At 38.7% G+C, this 9,023-nt stretch overlaps 1 pseudogene; it reads right to left on the minus strand.

Annotated features, from left to right (window-relative positions):
* Positions 1–515: 515 nt before the first annotated feature.
* Positions 516–8,583, minus strand: LOC102292169 (annotated as a pseudogene).
* Positions 8,584–9,023: the final 440 nt, after the last annotated feature.

The following is a 9,023-nucleotide window of genomic DNA, read 5'->3' on the forward strand; positions in this document are numbered from 1 at the left end:
GAACCAGAGGCTATAAGAGTTTGAGCAATGCTCCACCATTTTGAGATCTGAGACTGTCTGCATACAGTGTCCATCTCCCACGTGTGTGATCATTAAATCATCGTTTGACTCAACCCGACCGGACCAGTGTTGTTATTGTGGGTTTTTCCTCTGGTGTCCATCCCCAATATTTTGAACCTTAACAACCACCATTGTACTTTTTTCATGTGCAATAACCCAAACTGTAAATACATAATGCTAACACCTATTCACATATTTATTTCCTTTAATTTTTTTTATTTGTATATTTGTACACACACACACACAAATATATATTAGAGGTGCAACGATACACAAAATTCACGGTTCGGTTTGGTTCGTTACTTCGGTGTCACGGTTCGATATTTTTTCGATACAAAAAATGTTCATGCCTTTTTAATTTGTCATTTATTAAAATTATAAATATTATAACTAATATTGTATTCTGTTCTATTCTATAACTTTATTTATTAATCATTGCCATGACCTGTTACATAATTAAAAGTATCTATTTGAAACAATAAAAAAAGAATAATAAAGAAAAAGCAATAATTAAAGTAAATTATGTAGATTCTATTTTTAATAAGTGGATGAAATATAAAAGCATATATCCTCCTGAGGAAATAAGAATCTTCCCATTGACCCAACCACCCCACCATAAAAAGATAGTGTATATGTTTTTTAAAAATAGCCTTTAAAGCACAAATCAATCAATTTCTATCTTTTCTATATTTTCTTGAGACACAGAATTCCTTTTGGCTGCTTATGCAGGAATCACCATGAAGCCAGACGAAGCCACAGATTCTATATCACAATGTTCATCAGGAAAAAAAAATTACACAGCCGCCTCATTCTTCTTTCTTCAAAGAAGGATTAAAATACTTTGCCAAAGCTTTCATAGCTGATGGTTTTTGAGCACATGAATGTGCTGCTCTGGTTCCATCATTCACTCTGCTTCTCATCTCCTCCAGTTTCTGGACCTTCTCTGTGTCTCCTTCCTGCTTCATCTTCCAAGTTGTTGTCCAAGCATTTCACTACATATCGTACTGTGTATGACTGTGTACGTGACAAATAAAATTTGAATTTCTCAATCAGGAAGTCCAAGTGGACCATAGTGGATGCTGAATCAGCTTTCAGAGCGATCTGCTCCAATGTGAGAATATGTTGGTAGGACTCGTCCAAGAACTGTGACTTCTCTTTTGCTAGACGGTTCAACTCGTTTTCAATATTTTTTAACGTTGATGACTTCCCCTCACTTTCTTTTTGATGCATTTCATAGTTCCGCTGCATTTCATCATTCCTCTGTATTTCTTTTTTGTTCAGTGATAAACCTGTTTGTTTAAGATTTTCCACTACGTCGTTAGCAATACATAACTGACTCTTCTTTGACTCACATTCTGATTTAGTCTCTTCATATTTTTTTTCATGTCTTCCTTTATCATTGACACTTTCCTGGTCTTGTTCACATATCTCCACTTTTCTTTCACATGAGCTGATAAAGGACATCTGTTCGGACAAACAGTACAGTGCTTTTTTTTCATGACCTTACAGTCTTTGGGATACCAGGTCACGTTGCATGGATAGTGACAGTTCTCCTTACAGATTGTACAGCAGACAGCTCCTCGATAAAATGCACCTTTCATACCACCACCAACAATATTTTCTTTATCTTTATATGCCTCATCAACTTCTACAGTGAACTCCTTACTCTTCTTCATCTCTTCTTCAAGTTTATTTATACTTTCTTGGATATCTTGGGCTTCTTGGCTTTTTGCGTCTCCTTTTCTGTTATAATTTTCTTGCCTCTCTTTTGCGTCTTTCATCTGTTTCTCTATTTGCATCTTTTCTTCTTCATGTTTCTTCAGAGCGTTGTTGATCTGCGAGACTTCTTTCTCTTTAAGTTCAATATGTTCAATTCTCTCTTTCAGGTTTTGGATACATGCTGGTGCGTTCTTTTAATACTTCAACTGTTTTCTTCAGTTTTTGAGCACTAGATTTTCCTAAGAAGTCTTTCAAATGTTTCATGTTTTTCTGTGTAAGTTTCCATGAAGACTTATTTTTCTTGCTTCTCTCATTATGCTGTGAATTATTAAACAGGAAGTGAACAGGCTCGTTCTTCTCATTTTTGGCACATTTAATGTTTGCAGTTTCAAGAGCTTCAAGGGGGTTTTCGGGTCTAGTTCCATCTGAGTGTGTGATGAGTGCTATAATGTTTTTCTCCACATCTTTTCCAAACAGAGACATCACTGAATCAAAGCTGTACAACAGTCCTTCACTCAGTCGATTGATGCTCGCCTTCATCACCAGACCCACTGCATGAACTTCATGGACTCCATCATCTGATCGAAACAAGTCAAATAATCTGTGACTGATGATGTCATCACGTTCAGTCCCTCTGGTGTCTCCAAATCCAGGAGTATCGATGATGGTCAGAGAGTAGGGCAGAGTTTTATTTTCAAAACCAAAGATCTCGTACACCATCACATCTGATGTCTGACTTTCTGCCTGACTTCTCCTCCTCTACGATCTGAAACCAGACTCCATCCTCCCACTTCACTCCCATGGTGTAGTTGAGCAGGGCATTGATCAGAGTAGATTTTCCTGCTCCTGTTTCACCCACCAGTAAGATGGTTCTGTTTGTCATGTTTGGATTTTTGTCTCCAACAATCATTCTAGTCAGAGTTCCAAACTTCTCTTTCTTTGGTCTCAGCTGATAGACAGCAGGAGGTCCTGAATGGATCAGAAAACTGTTTAGGATAATGTTTTCGTGTGGTGATGAGACGACACTGCTCCTGCATAGAAAAGCACAGAATATCTTCAATACACATGTAAACATTCTGAACATGTTCCTGTAGTTCAACAGCTGATCCTTTTCTGCTCAGAATCAAAAGTCACATAAAATTAAACCTTTTTTTGGTTTGTTTTTTCCTGTTTGCACTCCCAAATCATTAGCAGTTACATCACTTTTTTGTTTTGTTTTTTCATCGCTGGACTATTGAGTAACCTCGATAGTAAGCTCCAGAGTGTTAGTTTCTTGTTTATGTCTCTTTTCGCACAGTTGTTTCATGTGATTAATTGCTTGTTTCCTGTGGACAGGAATTCATTTCCCTCGGAGCCCTGGGTGTGCTTAGTTGCTGGTGTGTGGTGTTTCTGGATTCCCTCATGTGTGAAGAGTCCCTGTCCCGGACTCCCCTGTGCCCTGGATTACCCCCGCCCTCTCACCTGTATGTAGTCGCACCTGGTGTCGTGTATCAATAAAAGGAACTGTATTGTAGCTGCCTCGTCTGCGCTTGAGTCCATCCCACCTCGTGACAGCCCATCCAACACAGATGAATACTTCTATTTTTTATTTTTTTCGATTGGTTTGGGACGTCACTCATTTGGGTGATCGTTACTGTTGCTAGCCGAGATTAAAACAGTTTTAGTTTCAGTGTGTTGAAGTGGCTGGGATCAGAATCAGCACCTACAAGTCTGAGACTATTGTTCACTGGAGATGGTTGAAGTGCACATCACAGTTTGGGGATGAGATGCTTTTCCAAATGTGAGCAACATCAAGGATTTTTACATATATCTAGGTCCGGTTCACAAGTGAGGAAAAGCAGAGTGGAAGTTGGACTGTTTATTCATGATGAACAGAGACTTGAGAGTAAAAGTAAAGCTGTGATTTTTCTGGTCAGTCTATATTCCTTGCATCACTTATGGTCAGAAAAAAAACTGCAGATTCAAGTGTCGAGCTTCTCTTACATACGGTGTGAGAAGCTTTGGTCATTGTTAGAGACTCAGAATATAGCCGATACTCCTCTATATAAAAAGGAACCAGTTGAGGTGTTTGGCACATCACCCCAGGAAAGACCCAGGACACATTGTCTCTTTTGATAAGCTGGAAGAGCTGACAGGGGAGAGGGACATCTGGGAACCTGTGCTGTCCTCGGTGACTGAGACACAGATAAGTGTCAGAAAATAGAGTGGACGACTAAATTATAGGGGTGGCTGTAGCTCAGGTGGCAGACCAGGTCAGCCACTAATCAGAAGGTCGTGGTTCGATCCCAGGCTGCCTCCTGGCTGCATGCCAAATATCCTTGGGCAAGATACTAACCCCATGTTTGCCTACTGGTGGTGGTCAGAGGGCCCGGTGGCGCCAGTGTCCGGCAGCCTCGCCTCTGTCAGTGCGCCCCAGGGTGGCTGTGGCTACAATGTAGCTGCCATCACCATGGGTGGATGACTGGATGTGTAAAGTGCTTTGGGGTCCTATGGACTAGAAAAGTGCTATACAAATGCAGGCCATTTACCATTTAAATTATTTTTCTGTACACTTTTGTAGTTTTAGTTCAGTATGAAGAAGGTTGGTATAAATCTCCCTCCTTTAAGCCAGATGTGAATTTATCTTCATAGGTTTCTTTTTTCATGTTTACATAAAACACTGATTGATTCCTATTTATTTATTAGAAAAAATAGTTTTTTCCATAGTTAGTCTTCAGATCTAGCTATGGAAATCAGGTCTTTCTCATCCTCTTCATCGATTACAGAAATGTAGTTCGTTATTACTGCGCCATGCTGAGAGAAGAAAACAGTTTGAATCTTGAGAGTGAAATAAATGCAGGACATGCTTTCACTGATGTGTTTCAATGAGGATTCAACATTCATAACAATCTCTACATCACACACACACACACACACACACACACACACACACACACACACACCTTTAGTGTGTGAACTAGAGTCATTTCTGTCATGTTTGACATACCTCTGTGCTTCTCTGGTACCCTTATCCACTCTTCTTCTCATCTCCTCCAGTTTCTGGACCTTCTCTGTGTCTCCTTTCTGCTTCATCTTCTCAATCAGGAAGTCCAAGTGGACCATAGTGGATGCTGAAGAGTTTCATTTTTAAAACCAAAGATCTCGTACACCATCACATCTGATGTCTGACCCTCTGCCTGACTTCTCCTCTCCTCCTCTACGATCTGAAACCAGACTCCATCCTCCCACTTCACTCCCATGGTGTAGTTGATCAGAGTAGATTTTCCTGCTCCTGTTTCACCCACCAGTAAGATGGTTCTGTTTGTCATGTTTGGATTTTTGTCTCCAACAGTCATTCTAGTCAGAGTTCCAAACTTCTCTTTCTTTGGTCTCAGCTGATAGACAGCAGGAGGTCCCTTAGATTTCTGATCACTGTTGGAGATGATGCTTTTATATTTGCTGCAGAGAAAGCAGAGACTATTTTATGACACAATGATATAATTTGTGTAACTGCAGTAAGTTCTTTTCTGTTCTGTCAGAATGTTTCTGATGACTTGTTAGACATTATTGGCTTTGAATGTTTGTTTTGAAATATGGAGAAGGGGTTTTCATCTATTTCCTCGCTAGTGTTAGCTCATGTTTCTGTTCAGGCTAGCATCGCGTTATCTCATTGTGTCTATGTATGAACTCTCACTGTAGTGTATGCTACCAATAAATGAAATCAAGAATTCTCCAAAGACATGCAGCTTGTGGGGATAGGTTAATTAATTAATACAAGTTGCACATAGGTGTGAATGTGAGCGCGAACGGTTGTCTGTCCCTGTGTGTTAGCCCGTGACAGACTGCCTCTCGCCCACTGACAGCTGGGATAGGCTCCAGCACCCCCCGCGACCCTGAAAAGGATAAGCCGAAGCAAATGGATGGATGGATGTAATTGTGCCAAGGATATTAATGCATTATTATTGCTACAGTTAATACAAAACTATTCATGTGAGTATCATTTGAGAGTGATAAATTCTTGGGATAGGAGTAGCTGTTAGAAAAGGGTTTGGAGGGGTTCAGCTAGACATGGGTAGGAACTACTTTGCCCTTTTGGAACAACAAATGGTCAATATTGTGTTTCTTTGTTTTTGTTTTTCTTACTCTCACTTGTTTTGTACTTTTATTGTATATGTCATAACTAGGGATGGGTATCGTTTAGGTTTTATCCGATACCGGTGCCAAACCGGTACTTTTGAAACGGTGCCGGTGCTTAAACGGTGCTCAAACGGTGCTTAAAGAATGGAGAACACAAAATTGGTCCAAAAACCTCTCATGTTCAGCTGTTTTTTGTAAAAAGATAACAATGTTAGCCTTTTCTGCAGCTATGGGGCATATATGGTATCACTCTTGGCTGGAAGCAGTGCTTAAACAATGGAAAAAACACAAACTTTGTCCAAAAACCTCTCATGTTTAACTGTTTTCCACTTTTTCTTTGGTCATTTTAGCCTTTTTGGCCAGGGTGAAGGGAGCATCTGCATCAAACAAGAAGACAGCCGCATGTAGCTATGATGATGTTTGCTAGTTCACCTTACATGCATTAATGTAATAACGTGGTTAGCCTACTCAACGTAAATCACACACGAACAACATTAAGGTACTCACGGAGAGAAGAACGGCTGCTGCTGCATCATCATCCTCATCATTCCTGCTACACTGGCAGGGCTAGGGGCCAGGACTCTACTCTTCAGGTTCTTGGGGGATGTTGCTAACTCCGGGTCCGATAACAGGCACCACACCCGCAGTAGATGTGCTCGGTGTGAGGTCTCGCAGCAAGCTATCAAATACGGCGCATTTCTCGGCTTTTAAAAAAACGCTATGCGTCGCCAGGTGTTTCATCAGATTCGAGGTGTTACCTCCTTTGACAGTATCACAGTATCAGCTTAAAGCACTTGTTGCTGCTGAGTTTGCATCTTTTGCTGTGAAGTACACCTTGGGCATTTTTAATCTGTAGCTTTGCTCTAAAAGAACGTACGTACCTGGGCCCGCCTACTACGCTTGCAAAGGTAAAATGATTGGCTTGAATCCAAAGTGTATCACATCTCAGTAAAAAAAAAAGAACCGAAATATGCGCTGTTTTTCAGTCTGGTTAGTACCATTTATGACAGAACCCGGTACCCATCCCTAGTCATAACACTTGTTACTTATATGTTCAAAATAAATATTTAAATGTTTGATTTATTTTTTTGTTTGATAGTCCTTTTCTCGTGTTTAATGCAAATGTGGTTGCATTAAACGTAAGCACTAAATGGCCACATGAAAAATGAAAAACAGAAGGAAAGAACAAGGCATCTTACTAAAAAAAAATACAATTTAAAAAACCTGTAACATTTACATTTACATTTATAATAAAGTAACACATTCACCTGTGCCCAATCATGCTCATATACCTCATGATCAGTTCACTTGTTTTAATTATTTCTTATGTTAATGGTACTCACTGTGCTGCAATGATGAACTGTGAGGATCAAACAGTTGTGATGACACCTGGAAAAAATATGTGAGAGAAGCAGACATCCTAAAAAATAATTCAATTGAGGTTTTTAATACAGGACCAAATTGTCTACTGTGTTTTATACTGAAAAAAAAAACCCTACAGTGTTCTAGAGAAAGCCTCAGCAATCAGAGGCTTTGTTTTGAAACGCCTCTTTTTCTGATTTAGCACTATATAAATAAAATAAAACGCAAAAAAGAAAGTTTGCGTGGACAAGCAAGGAATTTGACTCCCGGTCATAAGTACATGCTAAATAGAAGGCGACACATTTATTGAAGACATTACAGTTTTATTGAGTGAATATAAAATCTTGATTTGACTGCAAGATGAACATGGAAATATTTATGTTAGTGTCAGTATCACATCTTATAATGTGTAAAATTAATGTGCTTATCATATAAGATAAAAATGTCAAGGTTCTGGGTCATTTTGACCCAGCACTTTGAGTTCTCATGTTTTGGCTTGATTTTGTATTTTTGCTTATCTTCTTGACCTCTTGTTAGGCGATGATGATGATATAATATGATAATTGTTATTATTTAGTATGTTCCAGCTTATTCTGGTTTAGGTTTAGTTCTGCCCGTGTAAAGTTTCTTAGTCTGCATCTTTGTGAATTGTTTCCTGTTTTATTTTGAAGGATTACGTCTAATGTCAGTGTGTCTAGCGTTGCTCCTCCTGTCTCGTTATCACTAATCTCTCCCAGCTGTGTCTCCCTCCTGTTTTTCATCCCCTGATTACTCCCCTGTGTATATCAGCTCTGTGTTAGCCTTTTTTTCTCTGTTGCATTCTACCTTAAACTTGCCTGTGTGTTTCTCTTTCCAGTGGTTCCTTGTCAGTTCATGTTTCCATGTTTTTTTGAGTCGTATTTCAGTGTCCAAGTCCTGCATTTGGATCCTCATCTCCGCCTGCCCCCACACAAAGCCCTGACAAAAAAACCTGTGTAGCGCTACAATTTTTCATGCAGGTTAGTCATTAATGCAGTGTGGTTTGGATTATCTACTATCAAACATTACTGATCCTCAGCTTGATGTATGTATTGACACAGCCACAGAAGCTGACAATAACCACTGGTTATTTTTAGGGGCTTTTTCATATTTAAGAAGATAAAATACAAAAAACTAACAAGTTAAAAATACAACAGCGTTAATGAACACAGAAGCTTGGACTTGGAAGCGCCATGTACATTGTCTTGAGCATTTCTAACTAAATGCTCCAGTCTATAGAGTCAAAGGCATTCCTTCAGTTGTTGTAAACAATTTTTCAATTTTTTTTTACTAAAGATTGAAATAGACCTATATTTATTAATTAAAGTTTAGAAATAGATCTATAATTATTAATTACAGTTTATCTAAGTTATATTTCTGGAGTAGTGAAGATATTAGGGATCAGAGAGTTTTAGAGAGTTGGGGAAATGTAAAACACGACTGTAAAGAGCTCCTGATAATATTTACTAAATGATTATAAGTATTATACCTTCAAGCAGCTGTGTTTTAAATATATTTTATTTATTTATATTATCACTTATAATGTACATATTATTTACTAATGCAATTTGCACTTCTCTTACACAGGTCACTCTTACTTTGACTGTTTTCAACTTATTTTGTACTTTTCTTTGTTTGTTTGTTTTTAATCACTGTTGTAAATGTAAAGATCCCTGCTCTTATAATTCTATGCCCTTACTGGGCACCTGTGGCACTTTTTTTTACCGTGTTGTTTATTTGTTACTTAT

This window comes from Haplochromis burtoni, unplaced genomic scaffold (genome assembly GCF_018398535.1).
Source record: "Haplochromis burtoni strain Fernald_Lab_line unplaced genomic scaffold, NCSU_Asbu1 Contig_1177, whole genome shotgun sequence".
NCBI lineage: Eukaryota > Metazoa > Chordata > Actinopteri > Cichliformes > Cichlidae > Haplochromis > Haplochromis burtoni.